At 46.6% G+C, this 19,894-nt stretch overlaps 1 protein-coding gene across 2 annotated transcripts in view; it reads right to left on the reverse strand.

The window, feature by feature from the left end:
• The window catches only part of LOC123482012 (U3 small nucleolar RNA-associated protein 25-like), a 60,424-nt gene that overhangs the window by 21,348 nt on the left and 19,182 nt on the right, over positions 1 to 19,894 (reverse strand). The gene's annotated exons all lie outside the window — the stretch shown is intronic.

The following is a 19,894-nucleotide window of genomic DNA, read 5'->3' on the forward strand; positions in this document are numbered from 1 at the left end:
GCTCTAGAGGAGATCTGCATGGAGGAATGGGCCAAAATACCAGCAACAGTGTGTGAAAACCTTGTGAAGACTTACAGAAAACGTTTGACCTGTGTCATTGCCAACAAAGGGTATATAACAAAGTATTGAGAAACTTTAGTTTTTGACCAAATACTTATTTTCCACCATCATTTGCAAATAAATTCATAAAAAATCCTACAATGTGATTTTCTGGATTTTTTTTCTCAAATTTTGTCTGTCATAGTTGATGTGTACCGATGATGGAAATTACAGGCATCTCTCATCTTTTTAAGTGGGAGAACTTGCACAATTGGTGGCTGACTAAATACTTTTTTTCCCCACTGTAGGTGTTCCTTTTTTCCAGGTGTGAAAGGGCAGTGTGGAGCGCAATAGAGATTGCATCATCTGTGGATCTGTTGGGGCGATATGCAAATTGGAGTGGGTCTAGGGTTTCTGGGATAATGGTATTGATGTGAGCCATGACCAGCCTTTCAAAGCACTTCATGGCTACAGACGTGAGCGCTACGGGTCGGTAGTCATTTAGGCAGTTGGTATTACAGACTCAGACAGGGAGAGGTTGAAAATGTCAGTGAAGACAATTGCCAGTTGGTCAGCACATGCTCCGAGTACACATCCTGGTAATCCGTCTGGTCCTCCGGCCTTGTGAATGTTGACCTGTTTAAAGGACTTACTCACATCGGCTATGGAGAGCGTGATCACACAGTCATCTGGAACAGCTGATGCTCTCATGCATGTTTCAGTGTTACTTGCCTCGAAGCGAGCATAGAAGTAATTTAGCTTGTCTGGTAGGCTTGTGTTACCGGGCAGCTTGCGGCTGTGCTTCCCTTTGTAGTCTGTAATAGTTTGCAAGCCCTGCCACATCCGACGAGCGTCGGAGCCGGTGTAGTACGATTCGATCTTAGTCCTCTATTGACGCTTTGCCTGTTTGATGGTTCGTCGGAGGGCATAGCGGGATTTTGGCCAAAACACCAGCAACAGTGTGTGAAAACCTTGTGAAGACTTACAGAAAACGTTTGACCTGTGTCATTGCCAACAAAGGGTATATAACAAAGTATTGAGAAACTTTTGTTATTGACCAAATACTTATTTTCCACCATAATTTGCAAATAAATTCATTTAAAATCCTACAATGTGAGTTTCTGGATTTTTTTTCTCATTTTGTCTGTCATAGTTGACGTGTACCTATGATGAAAATTACAGGCCTCTCTCATCTTTTTAAGTGGGAGAACTTGCACAATTGGTGGCTGACTAAATACTTTTTTCCCCCACTGTATGCTGACTTCTAATAACAGCGTATTGAAAATTGCGATAGAGCTGTGGCCATTATATTACATGATAACATGAATTTCAAATCCTAGCATGCTCCGCTAGGGTGAGTGGAGTGGTATGTTTGGTAGTTGGTATCAAGCTAGCCACCTTTAGCCAGTTAGCTTGGGAGCTTGATTGCCTTTGTGAGAATCAAGGAGAAAAGATATTAGGTCACATTAAATGAGTGTAATGTATATGCGAGAGCACCAATGATGTTTACGAATAGTCACATTTTGTGTTGCGACACATTTCAATGATCGCTACATGGTGTAAAATGTAGGGTTCTGTTAATGCAATATGTTAAAGTGAATTGCAGTTAGTTTTGACTATTACGCTGAGGGAACAGTAACAACTTTTTGTAGGTTGTGGAGTTATTAAACAACAGGTTCATATTTCTTATAAATCAATGCAACAGGTTGCGATGATTACATTACCGGAAAGGGGTTATAGGTGTATATTACAAGGTGTCTAGTCAACTTAATGAAACGTGGTGTTATCTGATGTGTTTTGAGTAGGATTATTTCTTATAGGATTGGTGGAAGTACCCTACAGTATGTATGTTAAGGAAGACGTATGAGATCACATCTCAAACAACATTTTAATAGATGCCTGGGATCAAATATCTCTCATTCTTTATGCGTAGTAATTGATTATATTTGCGAATGACTAAAATATTACATTTAGAGGGGTGACAGGAACAATCTAAGGGGAAACAGATATGTACTATGTCGTTGGACAGTGATGCAGTAACGATACCATGATAATTTGATATGGGGTAAAAGGTAATCAATTAAAAATACAAATTGTAAACTCAGAGAACCTTGAATGGTTTTCATCTGTTAAGAGATTTTATGTCATCTTCTTCTGGAGTAGTCACAAGGAATTAAATTGAAACAAACGATTAATGAGTTAAGGGAAGACAGTGGAATTATCCTCGCCATGCGTGTTGATGATTAAGAGTAAATGTTAACAATTTGTAAACTTTCTTTTCCAGGAGAAAAGGGCTTTCATTATCTTTTTCAGATGTTACCGTGTATGTGGTCTTGGGAAGAGATGTTAGTTACATTCGGCAGTTTGATAAGTATGAAGATATCCGGATTAGGTCATAAAAGGGAGCTACCAAATTAAATAAGGCCATTTTTGTTTGCTGTTTTCCAATATGATTTTTCAAATAACCACACACAACCCACCTATTATAATGGTTATATACGGTTTTGATATTGATTTTAGGGGGTTTTCACGGGTTAGAGATGATAAGTCTTAAAGGGGCACACACATGGAATTTTCTGAAGTTTTTGTTTTCTGAGTGAGTTTTGGGTAAACACCTGATTTATTTTGAGAAGAAATGTAATGATGACTTACTGTACACTTGGGATACAAAATGTATGAAATGTTTTGACTGTTGTTAATGTTTAGTCTACTATAGAATGAAACACTTATTTGAAGGGTTTGAATGACCTCTGACCTCTGTCCTAACTTTCTAGTGTGATTTGATCACCCGCACTGGAAAACCGAGAGACATAGGATGAGGAATTTAAGGTAATTTATTATACCGAGTTGTGGTTCATTTATAATACTGATAATTATGAAGAAGTTTATCATTTGTCAATAGTCCTATATATGATTCGGACCATGACAAGGACAGCGTGAGAGAGCTAGTCCTGAATGAGAGACACCTTTTACTATTCCTTGAATTACCTTATGGGATACAATTAAGTTAAGATGTTATCAAAGGTTGTCATTTTAATTTAATTTATTATTTTGGTTTAACAGGCAATGTTTTTTTGTTTTGTTTTTTGAATGCATGAATCACGATGTTTGTCATGTGTCCAAAGGGGGGTGGTACTGATCGCATGGGGCTTTTTGGTAAATATGCAAATTGAATTAAGAATATGAGCAGTAGTAATTAATGTGTTATGGGTTAGATTAAATGTTTTATGTGCAAGTATTTGTGGTAGGAGGCAGGGTGTAGAGGAGGCCTGTCTCTGAAACTAGTGGACTGCAACTTGCTGCAAGAATGTGCACTTCCTAATCTCAAGGCTTCTCCTGACTGATAAGAAGACAGGGTATAGTAGCATACGGTGTCTCACCTAACAATGTTCTTAAGACTTTCTTCCCACGGGTGAAGGTTTCTCTGCCCAACCTAGCAGGAGAATCTGAGCATTGTCTGTGCCTGGAGACTAGCGGTAAAGGATTACAGAAGTAAGAGATGGACAAACCCTAGGTGGAGAGGTCAGTACTAGGTGTTGCTGGCTACCTCGATGGAGGGGAAAGTAGCAGAGAGAGATACCTGCATCCATGTGTCCCACTGTAGGAGTGTTCCAAACCCAGAAGAGGAAGATGGCACCGCCACTGCAGAGCATTGTTTTATTTTGTGTCTGTCTGTGTCTGTATGTCTTTGCAGCAGTGACTCTCATCTTCCCTATTGGTACGCTGACAGAAGGACACATTACACAGAACGATGTTGATAAATTGAGAAAGATTCTGCCTGAGCCCGAGACCATAGTGACGGAAGAAGGTTCAGAGCTAAAGGGACCATACATCATCACCCAGGCTACCTCCAAGAACATCCAAGAACTTCAAGATCTTCCAGAAGTTCAAGAATCACCTGACTTTCACACCATTCATTTCTCTGAGGTCTAACTTGAGGTCTAACTTGAGGTCTAATTGAGGTCTAACTTCCCGATCCTGTGAATATGCGGTGTAGTTGGTAGGGTGATAAGGGGAGTATATTAGAGATTGGTATTAAGAATAATTGGTCAAACATAATAATTTGTCACATAGTCAATGCTTATATGGATTTTTTGGATTAGAAATGAACTCAACTAAACTGTTATGTTCTGTCTTCTCTTGAGGTAAATACAGATGGTGTCTTGATGCATAGCAGGGATAATTCGGCCTAGAATGGTGTGAACCTAAAAAAAAAAAGAAGATGAGCATCAGAGGCATTGAAGACGTTCCTGTACAGCACCACTTCTACCTGCAACCAGTGTACAACAGTCAATCGAAGCTAAAGGCTGGTTTCTACTATGCGTATGTTCGTAAATTATATCTGGAGTGCCAGAGTGTGCTCTGAGCGTTCGTAAACTCAGAGCGTTGTCAGATTGGCCGTTCGGAAATTCAGAGCATTTCGCTCTCAGAGTGCAACACTGGCTCCACTAGCTGAATGTAAGGTTGATCCGAGCGTTCTGACCTAACAACAGCAGTCAAGCACCCAAGCTAACGTTGGATAGCTTGCTAGCTACTTCCAGACACAAATGAGAGAACAGCTCACTCTGACCATTTCACCATAGCAGAGCTGGTTTGGCTGTGTTTCTGTTATCCAGAGAGTTGGTGACTGCAACTGTGCTCCTGTGAAGTAGTGACGCTCGACATATGTCTAGTTTCCTGAAACGAGTCACATTTGGTCACTGCTCCTCCAAAGTGTTCTTGTGGGAAAGGCTCAGAAAGTGTACGCTGCTTTATTTCTTGACCAGAATTCAGATTATGACACTGTTAAAGCTGCTATCCGTCGGGCTTACGAGTTGGTCCCAGAGGCATTCAGACAACAGTTCCGTAAATTACGAAAGACAGAATCACAAAGCCATGTTGCGTTTGCAAGGGAACAAGCATGTCTTTTCTCAGTTGTGTGGTTCTCGAGGTCAAGGACCTTAAGGATTTAAAGATGCTCATACTTCTCGAGCAGTTCAAGAATTGCCTTCAAGAAAGGGTTGCGACCTACATTTTATGAGCACAGGATCTCACTCTTCTTGCAGATGAGTTTGTGTTGACACATAAAACTACCTTCACAAACAAATCACCTAGTAGTTATCCCTACACAAAAAGCAATCCAGAGAAGGCACCTCCTCCTGCGAGATTTCAGTCCTTTTCTACAGTGCCCAAAGACAAAGATCATCAGAAAACTGGTTTGTCGTATCTGCTTGTTTGACATTAGTGCCATGAGAAAGGACACATTGTCTCTGTGTCCTAAATTGAAACAGAAAAATGAGAGAGAAAAACAATTTCTTCTTGTGGGAGCACTCCAGCTCATTAAGTCTCTGGTTGGGACTGGTGTATCTAGTAAACAAGATTATGAACCCTTTGTTTCAGATGGGTTTGTGTCCCTGCAGAGTGGCAATGCTGTTAAGCAGCCGGGGCAGCCCAGTCCTTCATTTTGGAGGGTGTGTTGCCTTGGTCTGGCACCACAGTAACTGGTTACAGAGTGTTAGTACAAGGTGTGGAGATGGGTTGCATTGAAGTTCCTTTGTATAATGTTGAACTCGAGTCTTGAACTCAAGAACCCTTTCTTCCCCAAAAGGGTTATTCTGATCAAAACGGTTCTTGGTAGAATAAGTATTTGGTCACCTACAAACAAGCAAGATTTCTGGCTCTCACAGACCTGTAACTTCTTCTTGGTCCTCTGTAGCTCAGCTGGTAGAGCACGGCGCTTGTAACGCCAAGGTAGTGGGTTCGATCCCCGGGACCACCCATACACAAAAATGTATGCACGCATGACTGTAAGTCGCTTTGGATAAAAGCGTCTGCTAAATGGCATATTATTATTTATTATTATTAGAATCCTATCCCTCCACAAAACCCCTTTTGGAACCCTTTTTCTAATGGTGCAGGCAGGACCTCTAACCCCTAGCATTATCCAGAGGCAGATCAATAGTGACTGCATTTACTGTGCACGTCAATGGCCAACTCTCAGAGCTCAATCTTGGCCCTCCACCTCCCCAGCCTCCAACACACATCTACATGTAATACACACACAATTAACCATACAGATAGAAACAAATAAAAACATACATACGGTATGCATACATATGGTTAGAGATACTCACACAAACTCTACGACTCACACATTATCTTGCCCTCTCTCTCTCTCCCACTCTGTCTGTCGCTCTATCTCTTCCTTTCTCTCTTTCTCCTCTCCACCTCTCCCTCTATCATAGGGAATGCAAATTGGAAGCGACAGAGCATCATGAAATCCATCAGAGAGGAATTGAGCCAACCTGTTTGCCTGGGTCTGTGTGAGAGGGCCACGTTACTAGTGTGTGTGTATATGTGTGTGCACTCTCCACTGTCTAATTTTCATAGATTCTTAGCCTAGTGTCAGTCCCAAACTACAAAAAAGCTCATATCTCTTACATCCAGTCATAGCGGTTTACAGTAGTCATTCACTGTGGCTTCACACATCGAAAGGTTGAGCAGCATCTGATTTATGCTGGAGTCAATTAAGGTTTGACAGAGACAAGTCACTCAGCAGTAGGAGCCTCACATCAATCCCTACCCCGACCCTATCCTATGTCTCACTCCCTCCCATGCTCCAGTCAAACGATAATGACACATAGGCAATGTATACTAATATAAAAAGCCCTTGACTACCTTGCCGTGTGACCGCATTGCAGTGTAGGAGCTTTTAATATCACCTCTGTGGCTGGCTCCACCTGCTGAGGAGAGCTCTGGTGTCAGGGAGGGAGAGGGGTGTAGCTTGGGTAAGAGGGAGGTGTTGGGGGGTATAACCATCCATTATGCATGGCATGAGGATGCCTCCCTGGCTTCCCTATGCTGAGAGGGGTGAGGGGAGTACCATTATGCAGTTGCAGACCCTGCACCCACCTCTTTCTCTTATCCACCCCCCAAACCCAACCCCAAGCTTCATCAAGGCAGAGCGGAGACCAGATAGTGCGGTAGGGGCACAGAGCGAAGCGGGGAGCGACGACCGCGACATCCATCGCATGCAATGAATAATCAATGAACACCATCTGGTGACGCAGAGCTGGATTCATTTACTCTAAGGTTGGTCTCTACCCCTCTCTCTCTCTCTCTTTTTCTGTTTCATCACCCTATGTCAATCTCTCTCCCTCCTTTCTATAGCTCTCTCCTCTCTCCCGCTCTCCCTTCTCTCTGTCTATGGGCCTGTGTCCTCTCGCCTGTCCCCTGTAGTACTCTGTGACCTCTCGACGTCAGACCCAGCAATGGGAGTCCTCATTTTAATTCAGTTCTATCTGTTCTATCCAACAGCAGCTAACAAGATGAACCTTCGCCCTTTAAAAGACATCCACCCATATGATTCCTATTGTAATTGAGTTGCTTATTAAAAAGGGGTTTTAATATAATGTAAAAGAGCTCTGAGCTGGTTCTTAAAGGTCATCCAGATTTAATAAGTAGTCTAATCTAGTCATTTTGCTGAGAGCTTTATTCAACTGCAGTATTACAGAGGTTTGAGATCCATGAGATTTGCGTTGAATGACTTTGTAACAGTGAGTCTTATTTTAGGATGTTTGGAGCTGCGTCATGTTATAATAATATCATATAATATGTTCTACGTTATGCTGTGTTGCCCTTGAATTTAAATCACACAGTACTTTCATAGATCTTCATTTATTCTGTAAGTACCTAAACACACAAATATACAAGTCTTGCATAAATTGTGGCTGCAGCAGCACCCATGGATGTATGCCATCTTGTCTGTGTTGAGGAGGCAATTGGGTCCAATGGAGATCAAAAAGCATGCCCTAAGCACAAGTACTGAAATATTAGGCATCACATAGCAACAGAGTTGACAGTCATGGCATTATTAGAGAAATATCTCTGGTTTCTCTTAAATGAACATTCCACAAAGAGCACTTCTGTCTTTTAATGGAGGTGGAGATGTACTATAGGTGTTACTGTAAATCCTCTCAATCATCATGACAGGCACACAGAGGTGTCTGTATGTGTGTCTAAGTCAAGCTGTTGAATAACAGGTAGATTCGCAGAGTGAGGATGCTGCTCTCTCTGTGTTTAAATAATTTCCTGAATGATGAAGCACGTTTGTAGTTCTGACTTTGCTGCTGGGCCATGATAAGGATGGATCGAGCAAAACAGCCGGGAGAGGAAGAATAGTTAGTTCCTATCCAACCTGTCACTGTAATGATAAACGTAACCTAACTCCCCATCTATTGTGGGAGTGTTTGTAAACAACCGTGACAGAGAAGGGTAAAGGAAGTCAGACAAAGTAAACACAGAGTATGATATGATGGAGGCCATTGTCAACAACAACACACTGAAGTTACATTCACAACCTGTGACAATCAATCAATAACACTGGATACTACAAGGAATATATCCAAGTCTGGCGAGTGGTAGAAACAGAGAGAGAGGTAGAGGTAGAGAGAGAAAGAAAGAGAGACAGATACACACAGAGACAGAGACTGTCACGGATTCAGCCGAGGCTGCCCCTCCTCCTTGCTCGGGCAGGCTTCGGCGTTCAACGTTCCCCGGAGTACTAGCTGCTACCGATCTATGTTTCTGTGTTTGACTTGTTGGGTCTTGATTGTCTACACCTGTTTCCCATTATGTTGTATTGTCTTCCCTATTTAACCCTCTGTCTTTCATTGTGTGTTGTGTGTGTTTGTATTTTCGTCATTGGCAGTCGTTAGTGTGCGGGTTATTTTCCTCCCTGTGTGGAGGTTGTATGTACTCAGTTTACTTTCTAGTAAAGTACGTTTCCAGTAGCTCTGTGTCCTGCGTTTGACTTCGCCCACCGCATTTCACTGACGCTTATGACAGAATCACTGGACATGGAGTCAGTAGGAGCAGCGGTGCCAGCAGGATCAATGGAAGAACGCGTACAACAACAAGCGGCCATGATCCAGGCTCTCGGCACCGCCATGGAACGTGTAGTGAACACCATGGAGCGATGGGAGAGAGGAGGTCTGCCTACACCTCCTCCGATTACACCACCACCATCATCGATACCCATCGCTTCACCTCCGGGTCCAGTGGGATTCGGCTCTCGCTCCCGAGGGCTTATGATGGCACAGCTGCCGGGTGTCAGGGTTTCCTGCTCCAGGTCGAACTCTACCTGGCAACCATCCACCCAGTCCCCTCGGGATACGAGAGCGTGTCCTCCCTCATCTCCTGTCTGTCCGGCAAGGCGCTGGAGTGGGCCAACGCCGAGTGGGGTGGAATAGACGCCGCTACTGTCAACTATGTGGAGTTCACCCGCCGCTTCAGGGCGGTATTCGATCATCCACCAGAAGGAAAAGCGGTGGGTGAGCGTCTATTCCACCTCAGACAGGGGAAGAGGAGCGCACAGGAATTCGCACTGGACTTTCGGACTCTGGCTGCCAACGCGGGATGGAATGAGAGGGCCCTCATCGACCACTACCGATGTAGTTTGAGGGAGGACGTACGTAGGGAATTGGCCTGCAGGGACACCAACCTAAGCCTGGACCAACTGGTGGACATGTCGTTTCGTCTGGATACCCTGTTGGCTACCCGCGGACGTCCGGATCCTGGGCCGTCCATTCCATCCCCCAGCACTTCCGAGCCTACCCCTATGGAGCTCGGAGGTGCTGATATGAGGGAGACCAGGAGAGGGGCCGTCCCCTGCACCAACTGTGGCCGCAGAGGACACACTGCTGGTCGGTGCTGGGGAGGGTCTCCTAGGAGTCGAGGCAGTAGGCAGCGCACTGATGAGCCATTCCAGGTGAGTAGGCACCCAACTCACCCAGAGCTTCCTGTTGCGCATATGTGTATTAATGTTGTGTTTCCCAAGGTTTCTCCTCATTCCCAGCATAAGGCGCTAGTAGATTCAGGCGCAGCTGGGAACTTTATCGATCGTCAGTTTACCTATACGTTAGGGATTCCTATTGTTCCAGTTGATGTGCCCTTCCCTATCCATGCCCTAGATAGCCGCCCTTTGGGGTCAGGGTTGATTAGGGAAGTCACAGCGCCTCTCAGGATGAAGACACAGGAGTGCCATGAGGAGATAGTTAGCTTGTATCTAATCGATTCTCTTGCGTTTCCCGTGGGGTTGGGGCTTCCCTGGTTAACTTCTCATGACCCCAATATTTCATGGCAACAGAGGGCTCTCAAGAGATGGTCTGATCAGTGCTTGGGGAGGTGTGTAGGTGTTTCCGTAGGGACATCGACGGTGGAAAGTCTGAACCAAGTTCCCACCATGCACATTCCACCTGAATATGCCGATTTGGCTCTCGCCTTCTGTAAAAAGAAGGCGACTCAATTACCACCCCATCGACAGGGGGATTGTGCGATAAACCTCCAAGTAGGCACTGCGCTTCCCCGAAGTCATGTGTATCCTCTGTCTCAGGAGGAGACGGCGGCTATGGAGACATATGTCACCGAATCTCTGGGACAGGGATACATACGGCCGTCCACTTCCCCTGCGTCATCGAGTTTCTTTTTTGTGAAGAAGAAGGATGGTGGTTTACGCCCGTTCATTGACTACCGTGTTCTCAATCAGATCACAATCAAGTACAGCTATCCACTCCCTCTGATTGCTAGTATGACGGAGTCATTACACAGGGCGCGCTTCTTCACAAAATTGGATCTCAGGAGCGCATACAACCTGGTGCGTATTAGGGAGGGAGATGAGTGGAAGACAGAATTTAGTACCACCTCGGGCCACTATGAGTACCTCGTCATGCCATATGGTTTGATGAATGCTCCTTCAGTCTTCCAATCGTTTGTGGATGAGATTTTCCGGGACCTGCATGGACAGGGTGTAGTGGTGTATTACGATGACATTCTAATATACTCCGCTACACGAGCCGAGCATGTGTCCCTGGTTCGTCGGGTGCTTGGTAGACAGTTGGAGCATGACCTGTATGTGAAGACTGAGAAATATCTGTTCTTCCAAGAGTCCATCTCCTTCCTGGGACACCGTTTGTCCGCGTCAGGTGTGGAGATGGAGATTGACCGCGTTTCGGCCGTGCGCAATTGGCAGACTCCCACCACGGTGAAGGAGGTGCAGCGGTTCTTGGGTTTTGACAATTACTACCGGAGGTTTATCCGGGGCTTTGGGCAGGTAGCAGCTCCCATTTCCTCCCTGCTAAAGGGGGGGCCGGTGCGTCTGCAGTGGTCGGCTGAGGCGGACAGGGCTTTTAGGCATCTGAAGGACCTGTTTACCTCGGCTCCGGTGCTGGCACATCCAGATCCCTCTTTGGCATTCCAAGTTGAGGTGGATGCGTCCGAGGCTGGGATCGGTGTATTGTCTCAGCGCTCGGGTACGCCACCAAAACTCCGTCCCTGTGCTTTCTTCTCTAAGAAGCTCAGTCTGGCGGAGCGCAATTATGATGTGGGGGACAGGGAGCTGTTAGCTGTGGTTCAAGCCCTGAAAGTGTGGAGGCATTGGCTTGAGGGGGCTAAACACCCTTTTCTCATTTTGACTGACCATCGTAACCTGGAGTACATCCGGGCGGCGAGGAGGTTGAACCCAAGTTGGGCTATGTTTTTCACTCGATTTGTGTTTACGCTCACCTACAGACCAGGTTCCCAGAACGCTAAGGCAGATGCTTTGTCCCGACTATATGACACAGAGGAGAGGTCCATTGAGCCCACTCCCATACTTCCGGAGTCTTGTCTGGTGGCACCGGTGGTGTGGGAGGTTGATGCGGACATCGAGCGGGCGTTACGTACCGATCCTACTCCCCCCCAGTGTCCAGAGGGTCGGATATACGTGCCGCTCGAGGTGCATGATCGATTGATATATTGGGCTCACACGTCACCCTCCTCTGGTCATCCTGGTATCGGTCAGACAGTGCACTGCCTTAGTGGGAAGTACTGGTGGCCCACTTTAGCTAAGGACGTGAGGGTTTACGTTTCCTCCTGCTCGGTGTGCGCCCAGTGTAAGGCGCCTAGACACCTTCCCAGAGGGAAATTACAACCCCTACCCGTTCCACAGCGGCCGTGGTCTCATCTATTGGTGGACTTTGTCACGGACCTTCCCCCCTCACAGGGGAACACTACGATCTTGGTCGTTGTGGATCGGTTTTCGAAGGCCTGCCGTCTCATTCATATGCCAGGTCTCCCTACAGCCCTACAAACTGCTGACGCCCTGTTTACACACGTCTTCCGGCACTACGGGGTACCTGAGGATATAGTGTCTGATCGGGGTCCCCAGTTCACCTCTAGAGTCTGGAGGGTGAATATGGAACGTCTGGGGGTCTCGATTAGCCTTACCTCAGGTTTTCACCCCGAGAGTAATGGGCAGGTGGAGAGAGTGAACAAGGATGTGGGTAGGTTTCTGAGGTCCTATTGCCAGGACCAGCAGGGGGAGTGGTCGGGATATATCCCCTGGGCAGAGATAGCCCAAAACTCACTTCGCCACTCCTCAACTAACCTTACGCCTTTTCAGTGTGTGTTAGGTTATCAGCCGGTCCTGGCACCTTGGCATCAGAGCCAGATCGAAGCTCCTGCGGTGGATGAGTGGTTTCGGCGCTCGGAAGAGACCTGGAACGCTGCGCATGTCCACCTGCAGCGGGCTATCAGGCGCCACCGCAGTGAGGCTCCGGTGTATGCACCGGGAGATCGGGTCTGGCTCTCGACCCGAAACCTGCCCCTTCGCCTGCCCTGCCGGAAGCTGGGTCGGCGGTTTGTGGGGCCATTTAAAGTCCTGAGGAGATTGAACAAGGTTTGTTATAGGTTACAACTTCCTATTAATTACCGTATTAACCCCTCGTTCCATGTGTCTCTCCTCAGGCCGGTAGTAGCTGGTCCACTCCAGGAGTCTGAGGTACGAGAGGTTCCTCCGCCCCCACTGGACATCGAGGGGGCTCCGGCGTACTCAGTCCGTTCCATCTTGGATTCGAAGCGTCGGATTGGGGGCCTGCAGTATCTCGTGGAGTGGGAGGGGTACGGTCCGGAGGAACTGTGCTGGGTCCCTAGGAGGGACATCCTAGATCCCTCCATGTTGAGGGATTTCTATCAGAATCATCCGACTCGCCCTGCTCCGCGTCCTCCTGGCCGTCCCCGAGGCCGGGGTCGGCGCACGGCTGGAGCCGCGCGTCAAGGGGGGGGGTACTGTCATGGATTCAGCCGAGGCTGCCCCTCCTTGTTGCTCGGGCAGGCTTCGGCGTTCGTCGTCCCCGGAGTACTAGCTGCTACCGATCTATGTTTCTGTGTGTGACTTGTTGGGTCTTGATTGTCTACACCTGTTTCCCATTATGTTGTATTGTCTTCCCTATTTAACCCTCTGTCTTTCATTGTGTGTTGTGTGTGATTGTATTTTCGTCATTGGCAGTCGTTAGTGTGCGGGTTATTTTCCTCCCTGTGTGGAGGTTGTATGTACTCAGTTTACTTTCTAGTAAAGTACGTCTCCAGTAGCTCTGTGTCCTGCGTTTGACTTCGCCCACCGCATTTCACTGACGCTTATGACAGAGAAAGAGAGTGAGAATATCTGTACCTTCTATTTCTGACCAACAGTATCCTGACCTTTGACCCTGTCTCTGCAAGGCCACAGTGGGACCTCCTTGTTCCAGTGATCTGTACAGCACAGCTCTCAGAAACCACCAGGGGAGACCCATATCCTGTCCCAGAATTCTCTAGGGCAAGGTGCCAGGTGCCCACGGCCCACGTTGGCCAGCCCAGCCTGGTTTGGCAGCCAGCATTCAGATGCTGGCAGAGGGTGAGAGAAAAGGTAGTGAAATAAATAGGAAAAGGGAGAAAAACACCTTTATTTTTACCGTCATTAATCCCAGATGTCTCATTGGATGAAACCGATTATTGCTCTTCTTCTTTGGTATGAGTTCGATAGTTTGATTCTCTCTCTCTACCTCTCTCGCTGTGGGATGAATGAGCTGATACTGGTGTTGACGCCTAGCATACACAACCATTCAGACTCTTCATCAATCAAAATACGACTCTTCTATCTCTTTGTTCTCTCATTGTCATTCCCATTCTCAGTCTTTATCTCACTCTTGTTATCTTCCTCATTCTCTCTCACTCTCTCTGTCTGTCAGTCAGTCTGTCTGACAAACACACGTATAAACATATTATATCCCTTTGTCTTCATGTTTGACGTTAACCTCATGCACCACTCACAGACACCAACTCTCTAATCTTTCCTCCTGTCCTGCAAATGAACAGAAATCTATTCCATTTTCATTCCAGTTAAACTCCCTGTTCTGGGCCTGGTTTCCCAAAGGTATCTTACAGCTAAGTTCATCATTAGAACCTTCTTCGGAGCATCGTTAAATCTTCAAGCTGTTTCCCAAAACCATCGTTATTAACGTTGCACTTGAAAATGCTCATAATCTAACGCCTGCCCCAGACCACTCGTAGAAGAGCTAAGTACGTCGTTAGATCCTTTTCTGCCCTCCCGCGTCACTTTATACACAGAAGATCTCTGCTTAACATAGAATCACATTTATTCATCTCTCTGTGACCACGATAACTTCAGAACGAAGTTGACTACAAATACGAAGTTGCCAATGTCTTTGCAATTGATACAAGCAAGCAATGTATAAAAAGATGCTGCGAGGTGACTGCATTAAAATACAAACAGTAAGTTAACCGTAATCATATTGAAATACATTTCATGTTCAATCAATTGAGTTCTATTTTGCTACTTGTAGGCTACTCTCTGTAATTTGTCTCAACATATTTCATGATGTGTAGCCTAACATTTGCACAATAATGTGCCAAATCAGTGATTTTGAGCATTTTTATTGGTTAAACATAGAATAAGCCACCTCAATATTTGCAGCCGCAAGTGGTAATATCTCTCTAGGAGCTGAACCGTCATCAGTATTGTCACGATCGTCTAACAGAGATGAGGACCAAGGCGCAGCGTTACAGGCAAACATACTCTTTATTAGAGACACGATCAAAAACAACAAAACGATAACGTGACAGTTCACGGTCTAACACAACAGACTAGAAACAAGATCCCACAAACTCTGTGGGGAAACAGGCTGCTAAAGTATGGTTCTCAATCAGAGACAACAAGCAACAGCTGAATCACGTTGCCTCTGATTGAGAACCACACTGGCCAACATAGACAAACAATACTAGAATGTGAAACCTAGAACAAAACACATATACTTTACACACCCTGGCTCAACATATTAGAGTCCCCAGAGCCAGGGCGTGACAGTACCCCCCTAAAGGCGCGGACTCTGACCGCGCCCCACCAATCTACAGGGGAGGGACCGGGTGGGCACTCCGCTTAGGCGGCGGATCCGGCTCCGGGCCTGATCCCCGCTCCCTCTCCAACCCCCCAAAGTACCCCTGGTCCAGTCTGGCCCCGCTGGCCAGAGCTGGACTGCACACTGGTGGAGCGGATTGCTCTAGCTCCGGGGTGAAGCATCTGACCGGTGCCGGACCAGCCACCAGTGGAACAGGCACGGGCCATGCCGGACTGACGACACACACCACTGGCTTGGTGTGGGGAGCAGGAGCGGGCCGAGCCGGCCTGACGAAACGCACCACTGACTTGGTGCGGGGAGCAGGAGCGGGCCGGACCGGGCTGACGAAGCGCACCACTGACTTGGTGCGGGGAGCAGGAACGGGCCGAGCCAGGCTGACGAAACGCACCACTGACTTGGTGCGGGGAGCAGGAGCGGGCCGAGCCAGGCTGACGAAACGCACCACTGACTTGGTGCGGGGAGCAGGAGCGGGCCGGACCGGGCTGACGAAACGCACCACTGACTTGGTGCGGGGAGCAGGAACGGGCCGAGCCGGGCGGACGAAACGCACCACTGACTTGGTGCGGGGAGCAGGAGCGGGCCGGACCGGGCTGACGAAGCGCACCACAGGCTTGGTGCGGGGAGCAGGAACAGGCCGGGCCGAGCTGGCGACGCGCACCGTAGGCTTGGTGCGAGTGGCAGGAACAGGCCGGACCGTACTGGGAACACACACCACTGGCCCTACTTGGGGATCAGGAACAGGCCGGACTGGACTGGCAACACACCCCAGTACCTCTCGCCGTGCCTCTACACCTTCCATCCCCTCTTCGACCAGTGGCCCCCGTAACCTGGCGGCCTCCTCTGCCAACCCACTGGGCCGCTCTATCGCGGCCTCCTGCTGCCCCGACGTCGTGAGCCCCCCCCTAAAAATTTTCTGGGAGTCTCTCTTCCCCGTGGGCCAGGCCTCTATGGTTCTCGCCCAACTCTCGCTCTTCTCTTCCAATTCCCGCCATTCAGCTCCTCATTCGGCTTGACCCAGTCGAAGCTCTTCCTTCACTGTTCCCAAGTCCACCCTCTCTGCTCCTCACTAGGCTGCTTGGTCCAGTTCTGGTGGGATCTTCTGTCCCGATCGTCTAACAGAGATGAGGACCAAGGCGCAGCGTTGCAGGCAAACATACTCTTTATTAGAGACACGATCAAAAACAACAAAACGATAACGTGACAGTTCACGGTCTAGCACAACAGACTAGAAACAAGATCCCACAAACTCTGTGGGGAAACAGGCTGCTAAAGTATGGTTCTCAATCAGAGACAACAAGCAACAGCTGAATCATGTTGCCTCTGATTGAGAACCACACTGGCCAACATAGACAAACAATACTAGAATGTGAAACCTAGAACAAAACACATATACTTTACACACCCTGGCTCAACATATTAGAGTCCCCAGAGCCAGGGCGTGACAAGTATTGTGAAATAATTATAATGTTAAGGAAATATTTGAATGGAGAAAGCTGTCTGAGAGCAGCGCTCCCTTTCTTTCAATCCTATCAGTATAGGCACATGCTCCTACATGGTGTTTTTGGAAACTCATGTTATATCTTCAGCTGTTGTAGGAAAGATGCATTGTTAAAACACTCATAAACCCAAGTTCCATCGCTATCGGGAAACTGGGCCCCATTCTGTTCTCCTTCTCTGTTATGTTGTCACTTCCTACTTGTATTAATAGGGGATTTAAGGCCCCCCCTGTCCCCCTCCCCTCTCCCCCTTTCCCCACTGTCACAGACCCCACTGTAGAGAGTGGGAAAAGTGTGTGTGTGTGTCTGCTAAGTGCCGGCCCTGTCAGTGACCCCAATGTAGTGAGGAGGAGGAACACGACGGCTCAGGGACGAGGCTCTCTGCTAATTAATGAACAGGTCACTGCTGCAGTAACTACTGAGAGGGAGAGAGGGGGAGGAATAGAGAGAAGGGGAGAGGAAGAGAGGGGGGGGGTGGGGAGAGAGAGGAAGAGAGAAAGAGAGGGAGAAGGAAGGAAGCAGCTGTCTGTGTGATGCACACAAAAACATTTGGGTTCCTCAAGGGTTCTTTGGGAAGGGTGATGGTTCTATGTGGAACCGTAACGTATACTGTACATGACTATGGTTCGTGAAGGTGTCTTGTGAAAGACTCGCATTTGGTCTTGTGTCAATGGAGAATGTCGCCTAAATCAGTCAGTGGTTCTCAATTCTCTCCTCAGGGACCCCCAGCTGTTCCAGAGGTAGTCAATTAACACAACACCTATGGAATTTTAACAATATAATATGGCTGACCAGAATACAAAACTATGTATGGTTCTTCAAAAGGATCTACAAATACCTTTCAGATTGAGAAAGGTTATTTTTAGAACCTCCCTCCATAAATGTTCTATGTCCAATACCTTGTGTCCAATCCGAGGCCTATTTCATCTCCTGCTCTATTGGCTGTTGAAAAGACTAGACCCTGCAGCTGGGCTTATCTTAAGAGGAAGCAGAATGTTTAGTCCAATTCAGCTCAGAACAGAGCAGAGGCCTCCGCTCCATCGATAGTTTCCAGCACAGCAGACAGGAAATCGCTATAGCTTGTTGAATGTTTCCGATATGACGGGGGCTAAGAACCAATGAACAGGAGCATGTGCTTCTAAACTAGAACACCGCTGAGAATACAACAGACTTGCAGTCTTCACATTATAAACCCAATCAGAAACAACATTGTACCACTATTAACATAGGAGAGGAACTCTACACACTGGCTGTTGAACACAACACACAAATATAAACTATATATACAAATATAAACTATATATACAAAATTATGTGGACAACCCTTCAAATGAGTGGATTCGGCTAATTCAGCCACACCCGTTGCTGACAGGTGTATAAAATCGAGCACACAGCCATGCAATCTCCATTGACAAACATTGGCAGTAGAATGGCCTTACTGAAGAGCTCAGCGACTTTCAGCGTAGCACCGCCATAGGATGCCACCTTTCTAACTAGTCAGTTCGTCAAATTTCTGCCCTGCTAGACCTGCCCCGGTCAACTGTAAGTGCTGTTATTGAGAAGTGGCAGGGGCGGCAGGTAGCTTAGTGGTTAAGAGCGTTGTGCCAGTAACCGAAAGGTCGCTGGTTCTAATCCCCAAGCCGACTAGGTGAAAAATCTGTCAATGTGCCCTTGAGCAAGGCACTTAACCCTAATTTCTCCTGTAAGTCGCTCTGGATAAGAGCGTCTGCTAAATGACTAAAAAATAAACATCTATGAGCAACAATTGTTCAGCCACAAAGTGGTAGGCCACACAAGCTTACAGAACGGGACCTCTGAAGCACGTAACGCGTAAAAAAATTGTCTGTCCTCGGTTGCAACACTCACTACCGAGTTCCAAACTGCCTCTGGAAGCAATGTCAGCACAAAAACTGTTCGTCGGGAGCTTCATGAAATGCACTGTAAAAAGTGATTTGTTCGTTCAACTTAATTGAATTACTGCAAATGAGTTGAGTTTTTTCAGGTCAAATAAATAGTTTTGATTAAATGTAATTATTAGGTCAATGAAACTTGTATTATTTGATTACAATCAAATGAATAATTTGCCTCAGTAAAACCTACATTTTCATATTTTTCAAAACTTGTTTATTTGCTTTACTGAAAATCTAAAATACTATGCAAATACAACCTCCAAAATTAGGCTTCAAGAAAAGCTAATTATTGGATTGGATTAACTTAACTGAGGTACTTCAACTGGTAACATCTAATTGAATGAAGTTCCTGCAAATCAAAATATTAGGTTGGTTCAAAAACATCAAAGTATGAATCAAAACTTAAAATGTCTTTCACAATGAAACATTTTATTGGACGCAACCTGCATGTACAACAATACAACATGCATGTAGAACAACAACTTGCATGTACAACAACACTGTCACGCTCGTTGAGGACAGGATTGGACCAAGGTGCAGCGTGGAATGCATACATGTTTATTCATTAAGTTAACATACGACAAAACAACAAACGCAACATGACGCTACATTGGCTACCGCCAAACAAGAGTCAACAAGGCTACCTAAGTATGATCCCCAATCAGAGAAAACGATCGACAGCTGCCTCTGATTGGGAACCACACCCGGCCAACATAGATCAACAATAACATAGAATGTACACATAGAAATTCACACCCTGACCAAACCAACAAGAAACAACAGGCATTAAAGGTCAGTGCGTGACAAACACAATCTGCATGTGCAACAAAACCTCAACACAAAACTCTTCAGTGTAGTGGGTTACAAGAGTGGAGACAAAGCGGGAGAGATGAGAGGATGAGGAAAGAGTTTGGACAGGCAGAGGCCCAGTCAAATCATCACCTATGCCTTCTGTACTTGTGCAGATCTTAAATGATTTGACAGGTGTAATCAATCTGGTAATAGCTCCACCTTGCCTCATTAGGTCGAAGTTATACCATATTGCTTAAATACCAAACAAATCCTCTCAGATCTTCACAACTGCATAGGGCGTAGGTTTAGGGGACAATTTGGATTGGCCCAGTCGAGGATGAGATGGTGGGAGAGGAGGGTACGAGAGAATAAGGCGAGAGGAGGGTGTGGGCAGAGAGGAGGATGAGATAGGAGAGTGAGAGGTCAGGGACATACGGGGGTAGAGGGA

Source organism: Coregonus clupeaformis, chromosome 27, assembly GCF_020615455.1.
Source record: "Coregonus clupeaformis isolate EN_2021a chromosome 27, ASM2061545v1, whole genome shotgun sequence".
NCBI lineage: Eukaryota > Metazoa > Chordata > Actinopteri > Salmoniformes > Salmonidae > Coregonus > Coregonus clupeaformis.